Raw genomic sequence first — 27,910 nt, forward strand, 5'->3', positions numbered from 1 at the left:
TGAACTCTGACAGAATACGACAGAGTTCACCGAATATGCTACTTCAACGAACTCCGACAGAGTTCAAAACTCTGAAAGAGTTCAAAACTCTGATAGAGTTCACCGAACTCTGACGAATACGACAGAGTTCACCGAACTCTGACAGAGTTCAAAACTCGACGATGAATCATCGCATGAAGAATATGACAGAGTTCACCGAAATTGTCGCCGTCTTTAAACGAGGGTATTAATCATAACTATAATCATAGCAACCTAAATTAAATCAAAATTCAAGTTTTTATGGTATAATGACAATCCAAGTGTCAATTAAAACGTTCCAATAGGCAAGCACCATAACCAAAAGTGCACTATAGTTGAAGTGCCAAATGATACCTGTCAGAGAAGAAGAAACCAAATGAAGAAACCTAATTGCCAAATGATGAGAAGAAGAAGCCGAGAGAGCCGTAGAGAGAGAGAACTTGAATTTCGGTTTTTTTTTTTGTTAGATCGGTTGGTTTTTTTTGTTAGATCGGTTTTTTTTTTCTTTTTTTTGAGAAGATGATGAGGAAAATACATATTTACCCTCATTGAGATCTTCAGATCTAGAGGTCGGATCCGACGGCTCAAGAGAAGAGTGAGATAAGGGTGTCACTATAAGAGTGGCACCCTAGACAAACCGATATATATATATATATATATATATATATATATATATATATATATATATATATATATATATATATTTTCCTCATCTCCTCGGTGGTTTCCTCATCTCGCCATTATCGAAAAATCAAGAACCATCGTGTTGATTGTTAGTGTCTCTGCTCTGTTGTTGTTCCTCACCACTCTAATGACTCAGTTTCCTCCTCTAGGGGTGATTGTTATACACTTCAAGTTGGCCCTTTGCTACTGCCTTCGAAGAAGCTGAGCCTATTCAAGGTACAATATTTTAATTTTAATTTTTTTACTCTTTTGGTCTGCATTGTTCTTTCAATTTGCGTAGTTTACTGATAATTGTGTCTATAGATTATATTGTTTTATTGGACACTAAACAATATTGGAATACCCCATTGATGTCTGATGATATATAGTCGACACCCCCAATCAATAGCTATGATGCACAAGAATTTCTTTATTGATAAGTACTGTTGGAGGTTGAATTTTATGCCTTTACGCTTAGAAGGGTCTTGGGAAGGTATTAGTAATGGTCACACTAATAATTGTTTTGAGGATGATGAGCAGAAACAAAACTCCATTCTACATCTTGCTTCCTGGAGTGTCTAGATTAAGTTTTGCACACCATACACATGACACCAAATGTAATTGGTATCTTAGAACTCAATGGAGTATGCCGACTCGCCATAGTTGTCCGCCTTTGCATTAGCTACTCAAGTGCTCTGCACTAATCAGTTCGTTTATTTGTGGACTTTCAGTGCTTTGTTAGGAGGTGGAAGTCGTTGGCAAGTCATATTCCATGTTCTCTCTTTTGTTGAGAGAGAAAAAAGATGCAAATGTCGTACCGATTCTTCTTTATATATATATAATAGCAGTCCATTTTCCTGGTCTCTGAGGGTGTCCACGTCAGTTAAGTTTAAGTACCTACTTTTTACTCAAGGGAAATTAGGACTCTGAAAATCAGGAGAGAAAAATTGCCGATAAAAAAAAGAAACAAGCTAGGAGAAAAAAAAACACTAAATAGGACGTAAGAGTCCCAATTAATTACGTGAGACTCTCTTCCTCTAACTCCGTAAGAGACATCTCCACGATGGATTTCTTTACCAGTGCACAAAGAACTACTACGATATTCCTTAAACCCCAGTTGAACCGAACAAGGTATTGTCTTTTATTTCTTATTTTATTCTTCTTTAATCTCTTCTTTAATCTTCTATGATTCATTTCACTAAGTCGATTTGATGATATCTACTTTATAATTTTGATATTGGTTGTTTTGTTCGAATGATTACTGTTGATGTCTTTTTTATTTTGTGTAGCATGATTATTTATCGATCAAGAAGATTGATTAATCTACTTAATAGTTGTTCTTATGTCTTCGTGCTGGAATTAGAAGTGTGGACAATCTAAGGGCATGCAAACAACTCAGGCTGGTGGCACCAATTTCTTACGACTCTCTCCTGTGCTCCTGCCTTCTTCACGTTCGGGTATATCTCTATTTTGCGTTAGGAAATCAAAATAACATTTTGTGGGAATTTTGTGGGATTAAGGTTTGTTCTGATGTTGGGTTTTTCATCTCCTAAGCTAGCCTTACATGTTGTTCTATACTCATTTTCTATCTTCAATGGATCCATTTATTTTGCATTTGGGATTCAGTGGTAATAAATTTTTAATGCTTTATGACTATTGGAGACACGTCATCTTCTTAAAAATTCATCTAATGAATCTTCGGCACTATTGTCTGGGTATTAGTTTGATGGTGTCTGGTATTGCTTGCAGCATATTTAAGGTAATGAGGCTTTGGCAGTAACGTTTGGGTTGAAACAATCTTTCCAATTAGCAAGGAGATGGTGAGTATATATTTTTGTTAAAGTTCCTTTGTGATATGAGTTCTGTTTTGGTGGTTGTACTATGATGCTTTTGTTCCCTATGCTTTTACTTGCTTTTTAAGACCATGCAAAGGAGCCTGTAATCCAGTATTGTCCTTAGTGATGGTAACCTTTGTGATGATGGATAACTTCTGAGATTTAGGTTTTGACCTTAGCTTAAGCAAGTTTTGTCATTGTTGCTGAAGTATGATTTTCATTTTTGGTCACTGTTTGGCATAGGAAAGTTTGGCATGGTATTTTATGGCAATTGAAGGCAAGCTATTCTCATGGATCTTTGATTGTAGGATTATATGCGACGACGAACTATAAAGATTAATGTAAAGCTACATGGAACTTGAAGCTGTTATGAACAATGGGTGTACACTTACATGGTCAAGGAAGATTAGCTGATTAGCTTCTCTTACTTCTATTACCATTGTGCGTGAAGGCTTCAAGGGGTAAAACGAGAAAATGTTAGTCCTTATTCTCCATGTTTTAGTACAATAAACATAACCACGTTAAGGAGACAACACGACTCAATTTTCTTCTTTAAAACTAAACTCAGGCCTAACAAAGAATCAATTGTTCCAAACCAAAAAATTGAAAGACGCAAGGTGAGTTTTATTTAATTATGGTGATCCCTTTCTTTATTCAACAACAAAGACATGTTTTTGCTATTGCAGCGTAATGGTAGATGCTGAATGTCAAGTCTTGGAACACAAGATTGATTCGGCACTTCGTGAGACCATATGTTACAGGTTCTTCCCCTTTCTCACGAGTCATTAAAATATATGATTGATTTAATTAAGCTCTTTACTTCATCATAGAAGTTGTGCTAATTCAGTGAACACCGGTAATTAAGCAACACAAGTAGAATGAATGTTCCCTTAATAGGTTTGTTTTTGGTCTATGATTCATAAATTGATTGATATTTGGGATTGAACGAAGTGTTAGCGGCATTCTGTTGCCGTGGAATTCACACAATCCCCATCTCCACTTCAAGAAGTGTAATTCTTCTATAATTAACCTGGCCCTTTAATGCCCATAATACCCATAATCATCTGGGTATTTTTCTTACGCATAATACCCTTGAATGAATAATTAAATTAAAACATCCAAATACTATTTATAGGGACCAGTTAGTCTTTCCCCCTTTCATAAATTTATGGTACCCATTTTATCCTTAAACACCTTTGAATTGGAGAAATCGGTCATTTCATGTGGTGATAAATCATTTTGAATGGTATGCCATAAATGTCACTTAATTACGATTTAATTATCAGGCGTTTGGAAAATGAAAAGACTAACGAGAATACAGAGGGCTGACCTCCCTCCATCTCTTCCACTCAATACCATATTTACCTCCCACAATCTCTTCCACTCAATGACATATTGTCAATCAATCAAAAGAAACTTTAGACAAATTGAGACAAAGTGCAGCTTTTCTTCACGTCTTACTCAATTAACCTTTCCTTAGGAACAAATTGAGACAAGGTGCTGCTTTTCTTGCATTTATTTTTCTATGTTGCTATTATTTAATCGGTTGTTGTTATTTGATCAAAAGGGATTTCTATAGTTGGTTATTTTAGGATTTCGACCTTCTTGCAGCGGAATCGATTGGACTCTGTCGCTAAAACTTGCAGATAGAGGTATGGTTTTCCCCTACTCTTCTCTCGCACTCTTGATTATTTTTCAAATCATTGTTTTTCGTTGCGGCCTCAATACAAAGAAACACCAGGTATACATGGCGTATTATTCGGTGTTTGTAGAATCTTTCATGCGTGGTCGTGTAGTATTGCTTTTTCAGTTGATTCTTTTTCCTTGCATAGTTCTTCAAGCAACACCTTCTCTACAAATAGTTGTTGGGATGTTGGGTTGGGGAAAAAGTCACTTTTTTGCCTGGCTTTGACATGTACCAGGTCATAAAAATTTAAAAAAAAAATTATAGGCATAATACACAAGGTCACTGCTTCTGCCCTACTTAAGTTATCTGTTGTAAGTGTTGTGCACAAATGAATTGAAGTCTTTAGGCTTAATTTATCTGTTCCAAGTGAGTTTTTGGTTATACAACGTAACTGTTGTGCACTTGGTTGAATCATTTTCTTATTACGTCTTTAAAAAAAGTGATTGAGCACTAAGCACTTGATTGTATATGATATTACTATCTAAAGTAGTAACCAGGTCTAGGTGTATATGATATATTGTATATGATTTCTCGGAAGGGTTTTTGCTTCATCTTGCCAATTCACTGCACAGTAATTCTAAAAGGATTGTTGAGTACCTTTGAATGCAAAAGCGAGGATTAAGTGTCTCGGTATGCCTGCTGAGAATTAGTTATATACTTGATATGTGGTGCATTAATTGTTAGGTAAGAAAATGATCAATATCTCATACGCAAATGGGAGTTATTTTAGTATCATAAGATTACGCCCATCAATTTTGTTACCTGAATGGAAGCTTCTTTATTACCATAAGAAAAGATGCTAAACTTTGGTTGCAGCCTTAAGTTGTTGTCAATTGAATCAGTTGAAACAAGTGGGTCGGCCATCTTTTGCAAGTGCAATTATTTTTTTCTCCTGTCATGTTAAGCTATAAACTCTAAGGTTGGGTTTTTTTCATCTTGCCAGCATTTTCAAGATATTAAGGGGTACTTTCCAGCACAGGCTTGGTTGTACACTATGAAATGCTGACCATCAGCCTTCAGGAAGCAAGGTTCATGACTCCAATCATTCATCAATGTCCCTTTCTCTAGCCTTTGCTCTGGACTGTATCTCTTCTGCTTAGATAAGACTAAGATGATCCTCTTATACCGTTTTGGTCATCTGGTACACAACCTTTAGGAATTTCAGTGATATAGATGCATTATAACAGGTATGAGGTTGTGTTTAATACAATTATTTGGTACATTCTACTTCCTAATCAACTTAGTGCTGATTTCTTTTATGAACAAATGTCACTTGAATGAATAGTCTACTGCTCTTGAATTTTCCATAATGGTTCACAGGTGCAATGATGGAATTACAACTATATAGGAAGAACACAACAATGATAAAAAATGGTTTTTGCTGTTGGTGAAGGAGGGGATTAGCTTTGGATAGTGTTCTGTATATTAAAAAAATACTTGGAGATGCAGCGGAACATGCATACTCATTAAGGTACGCCTACACCTTTTCTTATTTCGGTATGTTTAATAGCTTATTTTTGTTTCATCCATGTTCGAGGTTTTTAACAATTCACTATGAATTTAATTTTACTCACTGGATTATAATTGAGATACTGAAGACGTTAAAACAGGTTGTTCTGTGAATAAAGAATTTAAGGTAAGTAATAACGAAATCAAGCTTTATGTTATGGATACTTAGTGAGTTAGTGGTTGAATTTAAGTATCTCTTTATGTATACACATCCTTGAAGCGGAATATGCAGAGTCATCTCCTTACTGTCATAGACTCATAGTAGCATTGGTTTTCTATACAAAGATATTAGATATTAACCAAGGAGGCATGTCAGAATGTAAGACTGGACATAGATTTGAAAATTGTTATCCAATTACTCCTAATAGTGCAACATTGCCATTAGTGGATTTTGGGGTATAACGTGTTCCCTAGCTAGCACTGCATATTACAGAAAATAGCAGGATTGTGTTATGTATGCATGTCACTGTATTCCATGGAAAATAATGTTTTGGACTCATTTAATGAAGTGAACTGATTCTTATCTTTCTATATGTTATACACAAATCCTTTGATGGTAACTACCCTTGAATTGGAACAATATATGAAGCCATTTACCGTCTTCCAGGTAAGCATTATCAGGTAGTTGCATGTTTCAAGGATATTGACAGGAAATGGTTTGTTCTTTCACTGAACTTGGTTCAATGTGCTATTAACAAGGTCCTGTTGGCATCGTGTGTATTATTATTTTTGCAGGTAGCATTGAAAGTTATTCAATCCAAGATGTCATTGTATGAATATGTCTACTTTTTTGCCGTGGTAAATAACCAATGTGTGAAATTTATGATCAGTTAATTACGAAGGATTTAAGAAATAACGATTAAATTCTTTCTAAATTTTGTTGTTTATTATATAGTCTCTTAGTGCTAATAATGTTCATATTATCTTTGTTTTTCAGTGAGCGAGAAGTAAGCTTCTCAACAATTGTCAAGCATGCTCTGTCATAGCCTTGCTGCTAGATAACAAGAATTTGATGTCAAACTTTGTCAAATACTTAGATGATAATTTAAAGATTTGTTTTTCCCACTGAAGATATGTTTAATCGGATGAACAATCAGTGGCCTACAATAATAAGCATCTGTGTTCTTACTAAACAAATTCATTATGGTTATTGTACTTATTCTTACAGACTCCTTTTGTGCCATGGTAACATTTGATTGAATAATGATCAAATGGGTTGATCTCCAGAGGATTTCCTGAACAAAAACGACTTAGATCATAACAATGGTAAAACTGCCATTGTATCACTTTGGAGTTTAGACGCTCTTATTAGGTTGAACCTACCATGTAAGAAACTTTTTTTTTTCTTTTTGTATCTAGCTGTGTCCAGTATGTGCATGGTACATATTAAGCAAGTTTTTCTTGGTCTTTTGCAGAGACCATAGGAAAAACAGGGCATCAGATGCAATGAATCGTGATGCTGAGATGAATGTCCTCAGCAAATGTCCCATAATTGATAAAGGCGACAACACCGGGAGAATCTCAACCATCCCATCCAGTGCTACAAGAAGTTAATGTGAACGTAAGAGCAATATATGAAACAATAACTTAAATCATTCGACCGCTAAGCTAATCTGAAGGTTTATAGTTTTAGTGAGACTTAGTGCTGTCTCAGTATCATTGACTGCTGTATTTCATTTCATATGTTATTGAGGGGCATTTCCTCATTTGTCGTGTTATGTAATTGGTATAATCTAAGGGTGTCGTGTTATGACATAACAGAAGGCGTGAACAATTTTTCAAGAGCATTTTGGAAAAGTCCAAGTTTTGAGCATTCTTTTTTGTAATTGTCTTGATGCTTTACGAGGACAAAGTCATCAAGTTCCAAACCAAACACCAACAATCAGAATGTTATTTAAGATGCCAATTGTAGCTATTATTCTAACAAGTCATACTGAACTTTTTTAGTTCTTATTTCAAATGAATTTTTCCCAGTTCAATTTATTTTTACAAATTACATATCAATATTATATGCCAATATTACAAAACAAAATAATAAAGTACTCTCATATTATAACATATTACAAACGACAACACAATTTATTTTAAAAATGCAACTAGAAATCTTTAATGATCCCATATAGTGAATCATGTATAATTTCTTTTTTACACAATGTTTGCAAGGACACTACGGAAGGATCAATAAGAGTTGGTATTAACACACCCTAAAATAATTAACGGAAAATTAGAAAACTGGATGTAAATGCATTGAACTAACCTCAAAGAATTATTAGCTGGAAATTGAAAACTGGATGCAAATCATTGACCTAACCTTAAAGACTAATTAATGAGAAATTGGAAATTGGACACAACTGCGTTGAACTAACCTTAACAGAAGAATAATTAATGGAAAATTGAAAACTTGATGCAAATGCATCGAACTAACCTAAAAGAATAATGAATATTATGCAAATGCATTGAGCTAACCGCAAAAAATAATTAATAGAAAATCAGAAATTGAATGCAACTGCATTGAACTAACCTCAAAAAATAATTAACAAAAAATCGGAAACTGGATGCAAATGCATCAAACTAATCTCAAAGAATAATTAACGGGAAAATTAGCAACTGGATACAAATACATTAAAAATAATTTCAAAGAATAATTAAAGGGAAATCATAATTAACATGAAATTAAAAAATGGCCAGTAATATTTGATATCCCGTATAGTGAATAATGGCCAGTCCTTTTATAAAAAGTAGTTACTTAAGTTAACTTAAAATAAGTACGTAAGTAAACTTTACCTAGAAAATGAATTCAAATCTAATTTTTTGTGGATATGATATACTCAACACTAAGATCATCTCCACAAAATTTCAACTCATTTGGAAACCTCTAACATAGATAAAAAAATGTTGTCATTTTTAAAAAGAAATTTAACTGTCCAGAAATGTTAAATTTTTGCAATTATTTTTTGCCAATGTTAGAAGTTTCCAAATGAGTTGAAATTTTGTGGAGATGATCTTAATGTTGAGTATATCATATCCACAAAAAATTAGGTTTTGATTCATTTTCTAGGTGAAGTTTTATTTACGTACTTATTTTAAGTTAACTTAAGTAGTTACTTTTTAGAGTACGACTTTGTGTTGTGGTATGTTCTATTGTCTTTGTATTATTATTTGTTGTTGATAATTGTTTAGAGAGTTGGGCATGCTAGTTTAGTTGTAGTGAAAGTTTAGATTTTTGTCTGGAGATTGTTGTTGGTTCAAGTACAAGTTATCTTAGTAGTGGGGATTGATTGGTATTGTTATTCTCCAACAATCTATTCATAGCTTTTTGAAACCTTAACAAATCACTACACTTGCACCTTAGCAGCAACACCAGTATTTTGCAATTTTGAATGTTACATAGATTTATGTAGAATCGACCTTATAATACGATCTGCCGAACCAAGTTACCAGTTTTTTCTAAAAAAAATATGATATGTGAACTAGTGTATATTGTGTAATATGCTTACGATCTGTTAGTTATTTGTCACATAGATAACCACGGGTACACTGATTTCTAAATTGATAGGGAAAAGGAAAAGAAAAACATGATGATATGACAAGAACAAGTGCCACAATAAAAATCAACTAGACATAAGCCTTCTCCGTTTGGATTTCCTTTCCCGTTTGATTATGATACTCGTTCAAGTGTTAAAGTGTTGGATGGCAAGGATACTAATTGCTAACAATATATATTTACTAGAAAACCGCTATGTGGTGGTGACCGACGTTAGGTCGAAGAAATTTGAAATTGTTTGTAAGAGATGAAGAATAAAAACAATAATGATGATGATATTGGAAAATAGAGAAGAATATAATGAGGATGGTGTGGGGAAAAAATGAGATGAAGAAGAAGAAAGTGGTAGTGATGGTGATAGGAGAGAGAGAGAGAGGGTGGGTGGGTGAAATTGAGATAAAATTTGGGAGAGAGCTTGAAAAAGGAAGAACAAGAAGAGTGTGACATGTCAGCATTTGCAATTTTGGTCCCCTTAACCCGAAGGACCTCCTAAAAGTCTGTCAATAAAATTTGGGAGAGAGCTTGAAAAAGAAAGAATAAGAAAAATCTGACGTGACAACATTTGCAATTTTGGCCCCCTTAAAATTTGGGAGAAAGCTTGAAAAATAAAGAAGAAGAAGAAGAGTGTGACATGACATCATTTGCAATTTTGGTCTCCTTAACCCCAAAGACCTCCTAAAGTCGGTCAATAAGTCCCATGAAGGTAGTCGATTTGTTACACTTTTGAGTTTTCACTTTGAGAAGATTTTGTTAATTGCGCATTGTACAATTTTTAAGGTAAAAACATTATTATATAATATTTCTTTTGATTTTACATGCACTTTTGGTAAGAACCTTATGATTTTCATTTATATTTTGATGAGAAATGAATGGCATAAAGAAAAAAAAAACCTCAGGGGTAGCACGTACAATTGGGCTGGCCTTGGGTTTGCTCCCCAATGGTCACTAGTTCGATTCCCTTCAAGGCCACTAGCGAGGCAGTACTCGATCGAATTTCCAACTAGGGCCTCAGAATTAGTTGAGGTGCGCGTAAGCTGGCCCAGATACCCGGTTAGCCAAAAAAAAAGGTACTAATATTCTCACCCCCTTACCACTTTAAATTGCCCCCCAAAACATTTTTAATTTCCATTACGCCCAGGTCTTTGTTATTCCAGCGCCAGTGCACCACCACCTTCTTAAACCCATTTGTAGACCATACTAAGAAACACCTAATCCCTTCCAACCAAGCACCCTTTGTAATTCTACTTGAAAATATCCATTAATGCATATGTTATTGAGTTGATTTTTTTTCTTTTTCTTTTTTTTTTTTTCCTTTTATGGTGTAAGTACCCTCCGTTCTACGTTCACATCACTACAGCACACGTGTCCACAATCCAGATCCTATCTTCACAGCTCGTACATTACCAGCTCGTACCACACCACCAGGACATGACAACGACCCAAACTCAGGTCGTCCCAAATAGCAAGCACATCCATATATGGAAGCAAATGATCCACTACGATCCTAGAGCTCAGTCAATGCACCAATCAAGGAGACATTTACTTTGTAACATCAGGAGTAATGTCGAATCATCAAGATAGCACAAAATATGGATCTACACTTGACAACGGCCTGGAGCAAATAAGGAAAGTCAGCTCAAACATCTATAAATAGAGAGAGATGAACTACGTGAGGCTTGATTCAAGTTTACCCAAGAAACTTGATACGTAGGCAACTCTTGTCCCAAGAAAGAGTGCAGCCATTCCCTATCAAACACAACGTTAGGTCGTAGACCCTAAATCTATACCTCTACATTGGCGCCGTCTGCCGGTTTGTTTCCTTGAGAAAAACACACACACTTTTTCCTCAAGCCCACAAAGCTGGTCAGAAAACCACCATGGAAGCACATCTACAAGCTCTCGTAGATCAAGTCAAGTTCCTCAGCGAGTCATTCACCATGCTCCAGCAAGAGAACCAAGCTATGCGCGAGCAAACAACCTCCAACACCAACAACGTGACTCCAGACGCAATTGAGAACAACGCAGTCACAGCCTCACGACAACCACCAATCAACAATTAGAAGACTTTGCCCAAAGGTTGGAAAAGTCAAGCGAAAAGGCCAACGCAACCCAGATTGTACAAAAGATGCTCCAGTCGTATAAGGCGTCACCATTCACCACTGAAGTTAGGGACAAGCACCCTCCCACAGATTTCATCCAACCAAAGTTCCCACTGTACGACGGTAGATCATGTCCAGGCCAGCACATAGCTCGCTTTAGCCAGATCCTCGCGCTCTACAACGCTCCAGACTATGACTGCCTGAAGTGCAAGCTCTTTCCAGCTAGCTTGAAGGATAGAGCATTAGACTGGTTATATACGCTCACTCCCGATTCAATCAACAACTTCGACAAGATGGACGAAACATTCGCAGCAGAGTTCGTCCACAACAGGAAGAAACAAGCCAACCTAGACTCCTTGTTCCAACTGAAGCAAGCACACAGCGAGACAATCCACGCTTTCCTAGGACATTTCAAGAAGGAACTCCTATCAATGGAACCAGGCCTCAAGGACAGCTTTGCAACTTTTGCATTCACCAACGCCTTCCTGGACGACTCTGACCTAGCAGGGTCTCTAATGCGCAACAAGCAAGAACGCCTAGACGACCTGTACCATAGAGTCGACAAGTACATGAAGTACGAAGAATGGCACTACACCAAAACAGCTTTTTTGTGATGCCTATTTGGCATCACAAATATTATTTGTGACGCCAAATAGGCATCACAATTTAGGCGTCTCAATTTGCATCACAAAAATTTCTGACGGCATATTGGCGTCAGTAATTTGTGACGACATTATGGCGTCAGTAATTTTGTGACAGTATTTTGAATTTGTGACGGCATTGTGGCGTCAATAATTTTGTGACGGTATTTTGAATTTGTAACGGCATTTTGGCGTCAGTAATGTTGTGACGACATTATGGCGTCAGTAATGTTGTGACAGTATTTTGAATTTGTGACGGTATTATGGCGTCACTAATCATATTTTTGTTTTGCTTTTTAAAAAAACATAATAATGCACCTGCTACCATATATTTAGAAACTACCCCAAGTGCTCTAATCACTACTATACAATTGTTTCCATTCATCCATCCACATCTGATTACCACACAAATAAAATAAGAAATCTTGTATTAAAAATATTTAATATATATAACATTGTATTCTCAACAAACAATATAATTGTAACCTTGCTACATGTGTAGTCCCACATAGTAAATTTCACTCAACAATTGTATTAACACGCCTACACTTACAAAGAACCAGTTCTAACACTTACAAGGAACCAATGGACAACGACTTATAAAATGACAAGAAAGACCAGCCCACCATAGTTTGTCTTCATAGCCTTCTTTTGAACTTCTCCCAGCCAAGCTTAATGCAGACTCACTGCAGAATCTAACATTGAAGAATTGACTTTATACATACTGCCGTGTAACAAACTTGAATTGCTCCTAGTAACAAACTTGAATTAATTGCAGAAGAAGCTTTACAGATCGAAGCTTCTCTCTTTTACGGTTGATGAGTAAGACTGCATCAAAATGGCGATATCTCTCGAACTTCCCATGAAAGCATATATGAGCGGTGGAACAAAGCTAGAATATGTAATCCTCAGACAACAGAAGCAAAATTTCTATCAGACTATGTGATAACTGTAAAAATAATAGTTTTACTAATGAATAAAGCGTTGAATCTCTAAACGAAAGTAAAACTAGAACTTACTTCGTGCCTAATTTTATCAAAGATTTCTATTCTCAATCCTATTGAGACATAGTGGAGTAGATGATTCGTTCCACTCCTAGTTCTTTTACATGTAATGTTTTCTAAATCTAATCAATCTTAACTAAAGTCTAATGAGAGATTTACGAATTATAAACTACGATGCAACTACCCACAAGATACAACTAATTAACTACGGAATGTTGCGTTTATTCTATGATAAAGAATTAGGGGGATTGATTCCACCTTAACTCAACTTAACTTACTAACGACGAATCGTCGTAATCCGAATTGAACTGCTATGCGAACAATTGGTTCTTCCTAATCCCTAATTACACATGGCACTTCTACCAATTCATAACTAGCATGTGAACGATTAAACCCATTCTCATGGTGAATTAATCGTTTCTAGAGGAATAGAATAGAAATTTACTTTACTCTATAATCGAATTAATATTTCATCAAGGCTTCTCAACCCCCTCTAATGAAGGTTTAGCCGAGAATCATTCCGCAATCATTTTCATATGAATCTAAACTAAACATAATATCAAGATTCCAACCTTACTAATTTAACAAACAATAATTGAAATCTAATTAATAATTAAGAAATGATATCAACAAGAATTTAAACTAGATCTATAAATGTAATGACAAAAAACGAATTGAATAATAATAAACTATTTTATTATCTAATCAAGCAATAACAATATTTTAAAGGTTTAATCTAAAACAAGGAATGAAATGAAACTAAACTTAATTAAAAAAATATTAAAACTAGATCTAGAAGCTATTCTAATGGCTACTTTCTATCCTAAGCTACTAGATATCTTAAGAGTTAAGTCTTCCTTGTTGATAAGGAGGAAATCAGATCCAAAATCGTGCATGGGCTTGGAGCCATATTTTGGGCCGGAAAATCGGGCCCAAAACCCAATTTCTTCAGTCCAAAAAGGGCTTTTTAGCTGAATTCGGCTTCAGCAGACTTTTAGTCCACTTTTGCTCCTCTGATTGGGCCAAATCTTGGATCATTGGAAAGCTCTTCCCGAGCCGGTCGTTTTGACATAAGATAGGCCCAATTCCAAGGTCTGAGTCCAAAGATACGGTCTTCGAAAGTTCTACTGACTTTGTGCACTGTTTCTGCCCGCGTGGACTTTGACTTTTCACCTTTTGACCGGGCTTTACAAAGGCTTGTCTTCTTGAATCTTGGCCTTTAATCACAGAACTCCTTAGCAACCAACCATTGCTCCTTTATCTCATCAAAGTGGCATATTTCTGCACATAATTGACTTTGAAGCCCAAACGATAAAACACGTGTCGGTATTAACTCTTAATTATTACTCACATAATTGGTCTAACAGTATGATTGTTAAGGAGTTAAAACTACAGTTTTGGGATCTTATCACTATGGTATATAATACGATGATGTAAGATGTTGATAAATAATAGTAACTCACATAGACCGTATTGTGCAGGCAAATTTGCAAGCTTTGCATACCCAATGTCCTAATACAGTAGAGAATATGTAGATTTTAGTTTCGGACATGGGGAGGAATAGATCTCAATTGACTATTTTCTATTCTGAATTATATTATCTACCTGAGGAATGTAGAGACTTGCAATTGTGAGGCCTGCTATGAGATCTCCCTTAAATTTACTAAAGTTATAGTTTTGCCCCTACATTGTGCTTTAGATCCACATTGCGTACTCTACGGAAACGGTTGCCAGAAACAGTAAGGCCATCATGACTTAAGTACCAAAGGATTTTGATACTTAGCCTTTCACAGAAGAACTAAACACCAAGGGCAGCAGCAGCAAGCACCAGCAGGTCCATGGTAACGACACCACACCGGCATAACGACACCCGGCAAAGAATAACACCCAAAGATGGCGAGGCACCAGTAGGTCCATGGCAGCAATAGGCACCAGTGGCAGTAGCAACACCCAGCAGCAGCAAGCAGGTATTAATGTAGTTTCCCAGTCATTGCATAGTACATATTAGGAAATATATATATGAAGGGTTAAAAGTCCAAAATACTGACTTCGAAAAGTCATAATGTTTTGTATTGGTATATTTGCTCGAGTCAGAAAGACATGACACACAATTTCTAATCTTTTTCTTGGTTTTTTCTCCAAAATCCCAAAAAAAAAAAGGTGAAACTCAGACAGTTCAGCTACTCATTATTTAAAACTCAGCATTATAGCTTAAACTCACCCTTGCACCAACTTTCCTCCAAAATCCCATAAGGTAATATTGATAATTTGCTTCACCATATATATATGATCAACCACACACAGTTATTTCTCATGGTAACTGATTATCATTTTAAGCATTTCAAAAATAGTATATATAAATGTGATAATAGTGACATGTATGCACAGTACGCTGCAAAAGTCCATGAAGAAACCCACTTGGAAATGCTAAAGGTCTTGTAGCCAACATGCTTACAGAATTCCTCCCCAAGTCATCTAGAGCAATGGCTAATTTTGGGTATCTTTGTAGGAGATCAAAAGCAATATCTGTACAAAATTAAGCCTTACTCGTGAGTATCCCAAATTAGCAGCTTCATAATGCAAAACATAAGCCAAAGTACAAATGTAAAAATATCCAACTTTTAGTGAATATCAACTGCTACAGAAAGCAATTACTTGTAGTATCCCATATATCCAATCCCCACCAATTCAAGATAAATCATCAGATCCGCCAATATCTACTGACAAATCAAACATCAACCACATCCTGAGGCAATTCATGGATGAACTATCTGTTTTCTATTCTTTTTTTTTCTCCTTACTACAACTAAAATAGACTTCTATAAATGCAATGAAAAAAAAGGCCTCACCAAATACCTCAAACTGCAATTCCTTAGAATGGATCCCAGTTCACCAGAATCCTCTAGTCACTGCTCGTTTCATCGCAGACACAAGACGCAAAAGCAAGGGGACTTTAGTCTGCAATCAAGAAAAGGATAAGTTGAGGTATCACAATTCACAAACCAAGATCAATGTGCTATCTAGAATTGAAATACATACAACACTTAATTAAGTAAAATTAACTGAAAATTACTGACCTGCCTATGTTGAGCTTGTGCAATTTAGCTTCATGGTCTTCTGATCACTTGGTTGCACAAGAACAATGATAGTTTGCAAGCAAGTCAATGACTATATCAAGAAAAAGGTATAGGTACTAGAAATAAGTGGTCCGTGGTGGACTGATATGTTTCCCTCCCTCACTATCACCTTATACTAAATTCGTGTGGTTCAAAATGCCTAAGCTTCATGGTTGTTTTTTTGGTAACACATTAACGATTATAAAGTAGTTGTGGTGGGCTTTGTCCTTTTCGTTCAAAAGTGACTATCTGAGCAACCACTTGTTAGAGAATGTTTATTTACTGCTGTAGTGGGGTTGGTGATCAGTCCACGTAACCTATCTACGTCTTGTGGCCTTGCACATATAATTTAGAAACACTGATGCATGATGACCAATGCATATCACTGTGCTTGATTGTACCCGACGGAATACTCAAAAATGGTAACACATAGGAAGAGACTAATACTAGTGGCATTTTTAGCAGAATCAAACACCCTACACATATCCCTTTTTTTTTTTTTTTTTTTTTTTTTTTTTTTTTTTTTTTTTCTAGTACTTAATTAAATGAAAGTCCATAAATCTTCATCACTACTATAAGGCAAAAGAAAATGTATGCACAACACGGCTTTGTTAATTTGTGCTAAGCCAATTATGCGATATTGCTTGGAATAATTCAACGTTGAATTATCCAAGCAAATATTAAAAAAGATTTAGTAATTATTAAAAAACATACCTCGAAAAATCCAGCACAGATCGCATAATGAGGGTTTAGCGAACCAAAGATGGAGCCAAGAATAATTCAACGTTGTGTAACCCTAACACGAAAATCAATTTCTCAGCACCGCTCAACCATGTTTTTGAACTCTAACCCACAAAAAAAAAAAAAAAAAAAAAAAAAAATTAAATTAAATGCTATAAACTAGTACATAGAACGAACATCCATCTATATACCATATTTAAATACAGGAACAAAATCAAGTTTTAATGCAAGAATGACTACCTTGGTCGAGGGCTGCGACTTCTTGACCTGCCTCTTGGGTTTGGAGAGGTTTCTATCACTCTTCCTTTCTTACTATTGAAAGAAAAAACACAAAAAGTAACATTTAGAGTGCTACTTATGACATAAAAGTAAAGATTATAGATATCTATGCAGTCACAGCAACACTTGGCACCAGGGTTAAGCCTTAGGAGCACGGCGTGAGCCTAGGCATGCCCCGTATCATTACCACGACATACACAAGTGCACTATTCACGGGGACGACTTCGGCTTAATAGTTTAGCTTTGGATTGGTTATCATGAATTTAAATTCATTCACGAAAATAATCAAGCACAAATCAAGAACTTACATTGGTTCGGCATTTGGACCGTGATTTAGCAAATTGAACCATGATATCTCTACCATCAACATTCCTTCCTCAAAACAATAAATAACACCAAAAATAAATAAATAAATAAAAAAATAAATAAATAAATAAATAAATATATATATATATAATAAATAAATAAATATATATATATATATATATATATATATATATATATATATATATATATATATATATATATATATATTTGTACATAAATGCTCACTAAAACAACGCGCAAACAAATTAAACTCCCGGAATCCCTCGCTACTTTACAAAGTCAAAGGCAAGGCAAGTGTTTTTATCCGTCTCCTTATAAACAATAAATGAGACCTTAGTTGTTCCTCACCATTGTGGTTAAATAAGAAGTGATCCTAACATGTAATTTAAACCTGCTTTGTCCTAACTAAGGCACAGTGCACAATATAATACTTGTAAAAAAATCTAAACTTTAAGCAACAAAAACTATTTAATGATAATAAGAAGATTACCATCAAGCCTTTCAACAACTTTCTGAGCCTCTTTGCCATACTTGTACTGAACAAACGCAAATCCACGTGAATCTCCAATCCTAATTCTCACAAAAAACAAAATTAAATTAACAACAAATTCAGAAAAGGAAAAAAGAGTAAAGAAACATCGTACCTTGAAGCCTTAGGAAGGAGATGAAGAACACTGATCCAAGTGAGGAAGAGATATGGAGCAAGATTGAATATTTTGGTGAAGACAAAGGTTTCTGGAGCTGGTCGAATTGAAACGTTTTTTCGAATAGATCGAAATATCGAATAACAGGTGGAATTCGAATAGATCGAGAAAGGTGGAGAATAAGGGTTTCTCATTTGGTGTTCTTAGTTCTTGCATTGAGGGTTGAGGGTTGAGGTCGAGAAGAAATCGAAGTCTTTGGACACTGTTTCATGTTGACGCCTCGTCCTGCCGCACATGCCCAACACGTGTGTTGGTAAATTAAATTCTTTGATACCACCTTATCGTTAGTATATTTTCTAAAAATTTCTTAAAGAAATTAAATGAATTATTTGATTAATTGTGACAGGAAAACCCACACAATGATGCCATAATGGCGTCACGAATTTTCTGACGCCTATTTGGCGTCACGAAACGAAAAAAGCCCATGTCACAAAAAAGCTGTTATGGTGTAGTGTGGATGGCCCAGCCCAAGGGCAAAGAAGTCCTCGTAGTAAGCGACAAGCGAGGACCCAAAGAAAATAATCACTACTTAGGTAACAACAACAACAACAACAACAACAAGGGCTCCAGCTCCTACAAGCCCTTATACACCAAAAGAGAATTCTCCAACTTTTACAAGACACCAAGCCATATCGTGAGGAAGATATATACAACACCTTACTTCAAGACAAACATCAACAAGGTCATAGCAAGACCAGGATGTCCATACTGCCACTTCCACAAACTCCACCACCATGACACAGATGAGTGTTGGAGCCTCAAGCATTACCTCCAAGACTTAGTTGAAGAGGGAAAGCTCAAAGAGTTCCTGCCAGAAAGCGACCTCAGGCATAAAATGAATGCCAACTGCGACAGAAGCAAGAGTCGGAGCCATGAACAACCTGCTCGTAGAAGTAGAACAGCTCAGAGATCTAAATCTCCAGGTCGGTCGAGGCACAACAGGAGACAGCACTCTTCCGATCACGACGAAGTCAAGGTAATCCACATGATTACAGTCACCTCCAACAACGAGACCTCAGGTCGTGAAAAGCGCATGCATGTAGGAGCACTGCAAGAAATCTACCATCTCTCCCACAAAGCTAAAGTGATAACTCCTACCAGCTCTCAAACAACAACAACAATTTCATTCAACGAGGAAGATCTAGACAAGGTATGCCTACCCCATAATGATGCCCTAGTAGTGCACGTCAAAATCAAGGAGTGGACAGTCAAACGAGTCCTAATCAATCCAAGCAGCTCCTGCGACATCCTTCTCTACCAAACATACAAGGATATGCACCTGCCAGACTCAGTGATGATAGAGTCAAATGCACCACTCTAAAGGTTCAATGGAGACCGCACAGATGCTATTGGAGACGTCATCCTACTAGTCTCCATTGGAGAAAAAGAGGACATGGTCAAGACCTCAACACGCTTCAGTGTGATTGATGTCAAGTCATCCTACACTACCATCTTAGGACGCAGATGGATTCACAAAATCCAATTAGTTCCATTAACTTTACACCAAGTCCTGCGGTTCCCTGGACCCCGAGGCATCATGGAGCTTAGAAGTAACCAACTAGAAGCTCACCGATGTAATCAAGTTAGCGCAACAGCCACTGCCAAAACTCAGGTCGTCCAAACCAAAGACATGCCAAAGTCGCAAGATCCACAAGCTTCCAGCCTTCCAAAATCAGCAATAGACAAGCTCAAAGAAAAACAAGCACAAATCGAACCTGGAGAAAAAGTCAATTTGGGCACAAATAATGACCAAAAATTTGTTTATGTAGGGGCTGATTTAGACCCCAAGATCAATGAGCAACTTGTCAAATTTCTATCTCTCAATAAAAATGTTTTTACTTGGTCGTATATCGATATGCCAGGAATCGACCCTCAGGTCGCTTGCCACAAATTAAATGTACATCCAGTTGTAAAACTTATCAAACAACGACCTAGGAAATTAGCACTCAAATTTCAAAAAGCTATCAATGAAGAGATAGAAAAGCTCAAAAATGTTGGATTCATCAGAGAAGTCGAGTACCCAACCTGGCTAGCTAACATCGTAGCCGTTCCTAAGAAAAATGGCCAGGTGCGACTCTGCATTGACTTCACCAACGTCAACAAGCATTGCCCAAAGGACAGCTTCCCCCTACCAAGGATTGACATACTGGTAGATCAAACTTGCGGACATGAACTTCTATCATTTATGGACGCATATAGCGGGTACAATCAGATACCACTTGCAGAAGAAGATCGGGAAAAGACGTCCTTCATAACCGAACAAGGAACATTCTGCTACAACGTCCTACCATTCGGTTTGAAGAATGTCGGCTTAACCTACCAAAAACTTGTCACAAAGATGTTCAAAGACTTGCTAGGCAACACTATAGAAGTCTACATAGACGACATGATAGTCAAAAGTGAAAAGGCTGGCGATCACATTTCTCACCTGCAAGAAGCCTTTGAAAGATTGCGCCAAAACAAAATAAAGCTCAACCCAGCAAAATGTGTATTTGGGGTAGCCTCAGGGAAATTCTTAGGATACCTCGTTTCACAAAGGCGCATTGAAGCAAACCCAGAACAAATACGAGCTCTCCTTGAAATGCCAGAACCAACTTCCAAGCAACAAATTCACAAGTTATCTGGCATGGTTTCAGCCCTCAACAGATTCATCTCACGTGCATCTGATAAGTGCAGATCATTCCTTTAAATACTTAAAAAATGTGCAACATTCACATGGACAGACGAGTGTCACAAAGCTTTCAACGACCTAAAAGCTTACTACCTATCAACTCCGCCCGTTCTGTCCAAACCAAATGAAGGAGAGACACTGGGGCTTTACCTGGCAACTATCGACTTTGCCATCAGCTCGGTCCTCTTCCGCGAAAGCAAGGGAATTGAGAAGCCAGTCTATTTGACCAACAAGACATTGACAGATTCAAAAAAGCATTACTCTCCAATCGAGAAAACAATGTTATCTTTGTTATACTCTGCTCGCAAGTTTCGAGCTTACTTCCAGGCTCACAGCATCAAAGTCATAACAGATGTACCCATTAAGCAGGTCCTGAGTTCTAACAACAAAACAACTCGCATGGCCAAATGGGCTGAAAAACTCGGAGAACATCACATCGAATTTTTTCCCAGAACATCTCGCAAAGGTCAGGTCGTTGCTAATTTCCCAATCGAAGATGTCAATTGGGAGCCAGAGCCCATTACTTCACTCCATCAACCAACCACCCCAGACACATGGTACCTCTACGTAGATGGAGCGTGCAACAATAGCGGTAGTGGACTTGGGGTTGCGTTAGCTTCACCAGAAGGAACACAACTACAAAAGTCAATCAAGATCGATTTCACAACATCCAAAACCGAGGCGGAATATAAAGCGTTCATCACAGGCCTCCGCATGGCACAACAACTACAAGTCCAAAAACTCAAAACTTACAGTGACTCACAACTAATCGTCAAGAAGATCACCAAAGAGTATGTCACAAATGGAGCAAACCTAGCCAAGTACGCTTAGGTCGTCAATGACACCATCAGCTCGTTCAAAGCATTCTCCTTGGAACACATTCCCCGAGAGGATAACAGACATGCAGACAGCCTGGCTTTCTTAGCCTCGAAAACCCAGGAGGCAGGTCCCATCACAGTCTACATTGACATCCTGGAGAGGCCCGCCTACCAGCAAAAAAGTGTCAGCAGCCTCACAAATTTCCAGCCCTCATCCAAAGACGAGATCACTCAATCTTGGATAGGCCCATTTCTAAAATTTATCTTACATGGTGAGCTCCCAGCAGAGGCAAAGAATGCTCGTGCCATACAATTTTGAGCTCCCAGATACACCGTGATCAACGGATAATTGTTCCATAAATCCACAGGCCTAAGATGCATAACTCCACGCGAAGGCCAACTCATCTTTGATGAAATTCACAAAGGCGAATATGGCAACCATGCAGGAGCAAGATCTCTGGCTCATAAAGCAATCGCCCAAGGGTATTATTGGCCAAGCATGCACATCGAGGCAAAGAAATATGTTCTCAAATGCTACCAATGTCAAACATTTGGCCACAACCACCTAAGTCCAACACGGGAATTGATCAACATAGCCAGCCCGTGGCCTTTCCACATGTGGGGACTAGACATCATGGGACCATTCATCCTACAAAAGAAAACAGGACTCAAATACGTCCTTGCAGCCACAGAATACTTCACCAAATGGGTTGAAGCAATCCCACTTGTTCAAGTCAAGAAAGTCTACGCCATCAACTTCATATGGACCAATATCATCACAAGATTTGGTCTACCCCACACCCTCGTCATGGACAACAAAACCTAATTTGCTGGCACACAAGTCAAGGCATTTCTACAAAAATGGGGCATCACTCAAGCATTTTCTACACCTAGATATGTATAGGGTATATGGGTGCGCTGACATCTTAACAATGTTTTCCTTCATGACACTACACCAAAATAGGATATTAGTAACGCACAGTTTTTTAGGTTCATAACGTTTTGTAAGCGTACGTTCCTAACGTTTTTTGGGCGTTAACATTGTATATAAAGTGTTACGTTAATTTTTCCAGATTTGAGAATTAATTTGTAATGTATTTTAAAAGTTTTGTTTGGGCAGAAAACCGTAAAGGTCAAAGTAATAAGAAAACAGAAAAGCTAGTGTGCGTAGGGTGTATGGGTGCGCTGGCATAAGGCACTCATCAGGCAGGACGTCTAGTGTGCACATGGTGTATGGGTGCCCTGGCATAAGAGACATTGATTGCAGTACTTTTTGGTGCAATACACCCTCACTCCTGCCTAATGAGTGTCTCTTATGCCAGCGCACCCATGCACCCTGCACACACTAGCTTTTCGGTTTTCTTATTACCTTGACCTCTACGGTTTTCTGCCCAAACAAAAGTTTTAAAATACGTTACAAATTAATTCTCAAATCTGGAAAAATTAACGTAACACTTTATATACAATGCTAACGCCCAAAAAACGTTAGGAATGTACTCTTACAAAACGTTATGAACCTAAAAAACTGTGCGTTACTAATATCCTATTTTGGTGTAGTGTCATGAAGGAAAACATTGTTAAGATGAGAGAAGAAGAAAGAGAAAAAAGAAAAAGAAAAAAAATGGTTAATTGGCAGAGGCGGTGGTGGACGAACCTAAGTGGGTGAAGGAGAAAGTTGCTAATTTCGAACTGTCTAGTATTTTTTTTCTAAGTGTGTTTAGTGTTGGGATTATTTTAGACGGGATTTTTTTTCTTCTGGTGGCACGTAGCCAAGTATGGGCTGGAACTGTTTGTAGAAAGCGGGAGTGAACGTGGGCTCACTGGGGTGTGTTTGTGTATCTAAATAGTTGTTTTTTAGTAGAGTTGTGGCGTGGACCGAAAACTGAATGGTGTCATTTAAGATGGTGTCATAAAGTGCGGGAGTATGTAACTGTTTTGGGAGAATAGTCACAAATAATCTTCAATCACTACAACAAATATGACATATGACATCACTAATTTTACATCACTTTCAGTGAAGTGATGTCATATGAAAACTATGACATCACTTTTCTCAACATGTGATGTAATAATTACCACAATTTTTTTTTAACATCACTTATTCCAAAAGCTGATATAATAGAGTTGTACAACATCATTTTAATAAGTGATGTCGTGATAGTGATGTAGTAACACTTCTTTATGTCACTCACCGTGTCACTTGTAAAGTGATGTAATATTAATGTATTCAACATCACTTTAAAGGTGTTGTTACTCACCGTGTCACTTATAAAGTGATGTAATATATATGTATTCAACATCACTTTAAAAGTGACTTTGCCAAGTTTTCGAAATCACTTATAATGTGACTTCCAGAAGTGTTATTATTAATATATATAGCTCATCTTAATTAAGTTAATTAGTTAGAAAAAAAACCATGGAAAAAATTAGGTTAAGGTTAAATAGAAATGAAATAGGGCACGATCGCTTGGGTTGCACTATCCGTTTGAGATGTGCGTGAAAGAAGGAGATGCAACCAGTCTCATGTGTTCATACAACAGAGTCAATGGCGTTCCAGCTTGTGCCGATCCCAAGCTCTTAAATGAGACCATCAGGGGATTGTGGGATCTTCATGGGTAAGTAGTCTTCTTACTTATACGACTACTTTGCCCTACTTTTTTGTGTATTAATATACAAAAGCTATAGGAGACAGTTATAGAGTTTGCCTTGATTATAACTCATCAACTGAAATTTTAAATAGAAAAAGTCCAGCATTTATATTTACTCGTAAGTTTGGTTAAGGCAAATAAATACAGAAATTTATGTTATATCTCTATATTGCACATACTCAGGGCTTGATTTAGACTGTGGAGACTTTGTTCCAAATACGAAGTGGAAGCTGTACTGAATGGAAAGGTAGCAGAAGCAAAGCTTGACGAAGCCCTTAAGAATCTCTATGTTATCTTGATGAGGCTTGGCTGGTTTGATGGTAGCCCTGGTAATTATGGTGCTTTAGGAAGAGATGATATCTACTCACCTGCCTCTTTAGAGTTGGTAGCAGAGGCAGCTAGACAATGCATTGTGTCGCTCAAGAATGAAAACAACATTTTACCATTCCGTCCCCCTCCTTGTGATAAAAAAAGGTTTATTGTGGGCGTAGTTGGACCTCATGCTAATGCAATAGAAGCCATGATTGGGAATTATGCCTGTAAGTTTCGTTCTTTTTTTGTTTTTTTAGGGGGTACTTATAATTTCATATATGCTACGCTATAATATATATCTAACTATAGTCTAATCATGTAAACATTGTGGTATTTTTAGTAAAGAGCAGTGTTACTTGCCGGTATGTGACACCACTTGCTGGTCTTGGAAGCTATGTTGATGTAAAATATGCACCTGGATGCACTGATGTGAAATGTAAATGTGATGCTGGAATTAAGGCAGCAATAGACGCTACTAGGGATACAGATGTGACAGTTTTGTTTGTGGGCCTTGACTTATCAATTGAGGCTGAGAGTTTAGATAGGACTGACCTAAACTCACCTGGATATCAACAGAAACTAATAGAGGATTTCACAGACACAAATGTGTACAAGAGAGGAAGGCTTAGGAGAAAAATAAAAGAGAGATACATGTGGCGGCCATAGTGTTCACACTTCTAAGTGAGTATAAAATTTTATGCTATGATTAATAAGGAGGGGTGGTCAATTACAGAAAGAAGATTTTCATTCATAAGTTTCCATTTCAGTAAAGTTGCACATCAGTGGGACTTTTTAACTTCGCCTTTGTAAAGTTGTCGCTAGCTTTACAATGCCGGTCCCAAGCTCGGATAAAGAAGGAGGTGAAAGGGAAGAGTCTAGGGTATTGCAATTAAAATTTTCACTTTTTAAAATATATCAAAGTTTGGAAGTGAAGCAGATGATCTATTGCTGTAACACTGTATTTACTTCACCTTTTTTTGTATTTCCTTTTATGCCAAAACCAAATACTGTTACTCATTAGTTCTAACTACTACTTGATAATTTTTAGGAATTCATCGCAAAGGTGCTTACTCTTCACGGAGACGGGGAGATCATGGATATGATGGAGGTTGCAGATCCCAATGCTGTTCATGCTGTCAGCTCTTTCATTAGGAAACTTCTCACTTTGGAAATGAAAGCTGAATTTCTTAGCACAGTATGACATCTTCAAATATAATATTAAATCAAAACAGTATTTGCAGATTGTCATAGTATTTCTTAGCACAGTATCAAAACAGTATTTATGATAACATTGTCCAATATTTACCTATTACTTAAAATGAAAGATAAGATCTATGATTCTGAAATAATGTTAGAGATGCTACAGATTGTCACCCCTAATTCCAAATATATTATTCTTTTCTGACTTCAACCTTCTTGAGTAGCGACTCTGATTGGCTAGTTTCAGTGTCTATAGATAATGGATAATGAGCGTGACCCTTTTTTAACATTCTTTTTATTCACGTTTTTATTGCTGGACAGTGTATTCATGGCAAATCAAGGGGTTGTTCTGAAATCTTTGAGGCGCTCATCTTATATGCATACCGCCCGGGCTTTTGCAAGACTATTCAGCTCAAAGACTTTTATCAACACTGATCACATTGGTATTGATATTGGTGTAAATAATACACTTTTTTTTTTTCTTTGGTAAGTCAAATATATTAAAACTTTAACGGAAATACAAAAGGATTATGGTATAGGGTGGGCAACATGCTGTCCCCCTATTTCAGGACTCTCCTAAACATGCCTGTAATCCTAGACAAGTATGTTGAAGCAAAATCTCACACAAATCTATAAAAGCTTTGAAATGGGGCTTCCCATTTACGCAGCCAGCTTGGTCGCCCAATCGTGGTGTTCACTTCTCCTTCAGCTATTGTTATTCCTCGTTTAGCCAACAAGTCCGCGGTGGTATTGCCTTCCCTCCATATAGAAGAGATTGTCCATCTAGTCAACCTCTCTGTACATGTTAACCACCGTGGTTGCATCATCCATGGGACATTCCCAGTTTCAAACGCTCAAGCAAATGGCTTTAGCGAGTCGGGCTTCAATCCACAACTTCAGCCATCCTTTAGTGATTGCGGTCTCAACTCCGATAAGGATAGCCATACACTCAACTCTGTAGTTATCACCCAACCCAATATTCATCTTTGAGGGTGAGCAGGAATTGACCCATACTCCTTCGAAAAGATATGCCAATCCCGTAAGGTCCGGGATTTCCCATTGCCGAACCGTCGGCGTTAAAGCTTCACTATGTCGGGTTCGTGGAATCCATGTACATTGTTTAACCTGCGGCGCTTTTTCATTCTTATACCAATATTCTAGAATCTGAGAATGTCAAACTCTGATGGGTTATTGTAACAGTGACCCTTCGAGAGTTTACCAGTGGTCATGAGCTGCAATCTCACGTAGTACTTGCATGCCCAGAGCTTTGGCTTTTGTCTTCAAAGTACACCTTATTCCTTTCCTTCCAAATGCTCACCAGGCATGATACAACACACGATTTCCACAGATCCCAAAGCAGAGGGCTCCAATTCTTGTTGATCTTCATTGTGTCTTGGAAGCTATTAATGTCAGTGTTGATTTTAAAAACCTGTATTAGCCATCTCCAAAGCTTCTGAGTGAACTCGCACTGCCAGAACAGGTGGTGGTTGGATTCAACATTGTTTTCACACAATCTACAACAAGAGGGTAGATAGATGCCTTTCTTCTGTACTCTGTCATCGGTTGGCACTCCTCTTTGTATAATCTTCCACGCCAAAGCTGATACCCGAGGGTGGATTGAACTCCTCCATATATTTGTCATCCATTCAACCACCGACTTTCTTTTTCTAATCTCTTCATATGCTGACCTCGTCGAAAAGTTGCCCTTCAAATCAGGGCACCAGATAGCATAGTCTTCGAAGGCAGAACTACACTTAAGGACAGATGATGGGCTTTTATGGGCCCATTGCATTACATCTTGCAGCACATCAGGAATACACCAACTATCCCCTTCAAGCAGGTCACATACCCGAGCTCTACATCCCTTCAGATCCATTGTACTGACGTTGAGCATGTGTTTGAGGGACTGAGTCCCTAAATAATACACGTGTAGTGATTATGAAGGGAGACTGTGCCGAGGTTATTCACACCTCTCCATCAGTTGTTGCCTTCGTACAAAAGGGTAAGATTTGTTTTGGAGATGACGCCAAGTTCCGATCAGTGATTGATCCAGAAAACACATTTCTCCAGTGGCTTTGGGTAGCAGCTGAGGAA

At 37.3% G+C, this 27,910-nt stretch overlaps 3 long non-coding RNA genes and 1 pseudogene across 16 annotated transcripts; 2 read left to right on the plus strand and 2 right to left on the minus strand.

Moving 5' to 3' along the window:
* The first annotated feature begins 1,604 nt into the window (after positions 1 to 1,604).
* LOC147477524 (uncharacterized) lies at positions 1,605 to 7,509 on the plus strand. 13 transcript variants are annotated; one of them, XR_015208002.1, is made up of 10 exons: positions 1,605 to 1,812; positions 1,971 to 2,138; positions 2,431 to 2,501; positions 2,825 to 2,992; positions 3,203 to 3,277; positions 4,096 to 4,168; positions 5,147 to 5,390; positions 5,524 to 6,510; positions 6,650 to 7,038; positions 7,128 to 7,509. It is a non-coding gene; the product is annotated as an uncharacterized LOC147477524 (long non-coding RNA). The 13 variants fall into 13 exon arrangements; XR_015208004.1 differs by having other exon boundaries at positions 4,109 to 4,168; XR_015208006.1 differs by having other exon boundaries at positions 4,128 to 4,168.
* Positions 7,510 to 12,407: 4,898 nt separating this feature from the next.
* Positions 12,408 to 14,844, minus strand: LOC147477525 (uncharacterized). Its single transcript, XR_015208446.1, has 3 exons — positions 14,606 to 14,844; positions 14,464 to 14,512; positions 12,408 to 12,888 (listed from the first exon to the last, which is right to left on the minus strand). It is a non-coding gene; the product is annotated as an uncharacterized LOC147477525 (long non-coding RNA).
* Positions 14,845 to 14,905: 61 nt separating this feature from the next.
* On the minus strand, positions 14,906 to 16,608 carry LOC147477526 (uncharacterized). 2 transcript variants are annotated; one of them, XR_015208456.1, is made up of 3 exons: positions 16,078 to 16,608; positions 15,857 to 15,958; positions 14,906 to 15,526 (listed from the first exon to the last, which is right to left on the minus strand). It is a non-coding gene; the product is annotated as an uncharacterized LOC147477526 (long non-coding RNA). The 2 variants fall into 2 exon arrangements; XR_015208455.1 differs by having other exon boundaries at positions 15,850 to 15,958.
* A 7,538-nt stretch (positions 16,609 to 24,146) lies between these two features.
* On the plus strand, positions 24,147 to 25,282 carry LOC147477527 (putative beta-D-xylosidase 5 pseudogene; annotated as a pseudogene).
* Positions 25,283 to 27,910: the final 2,628 nt, after the last annotated feature.

The sequence above is a fragment of the Coptis chinensis genome, chromosome 9, assembly GCF_015680905.1.
Source record: "Coptis chinensis isolate HL-2020 chromosome 9, ASM1568090v1, whole genome shotgun sequence".
NCBI classification, from domain to species: Eukaryota; Viridiplantae; Streptophyta; class Magnoliopsida; order Ranunculales; family Ranunculaceae; genus Coptis; species Coptis chinensis.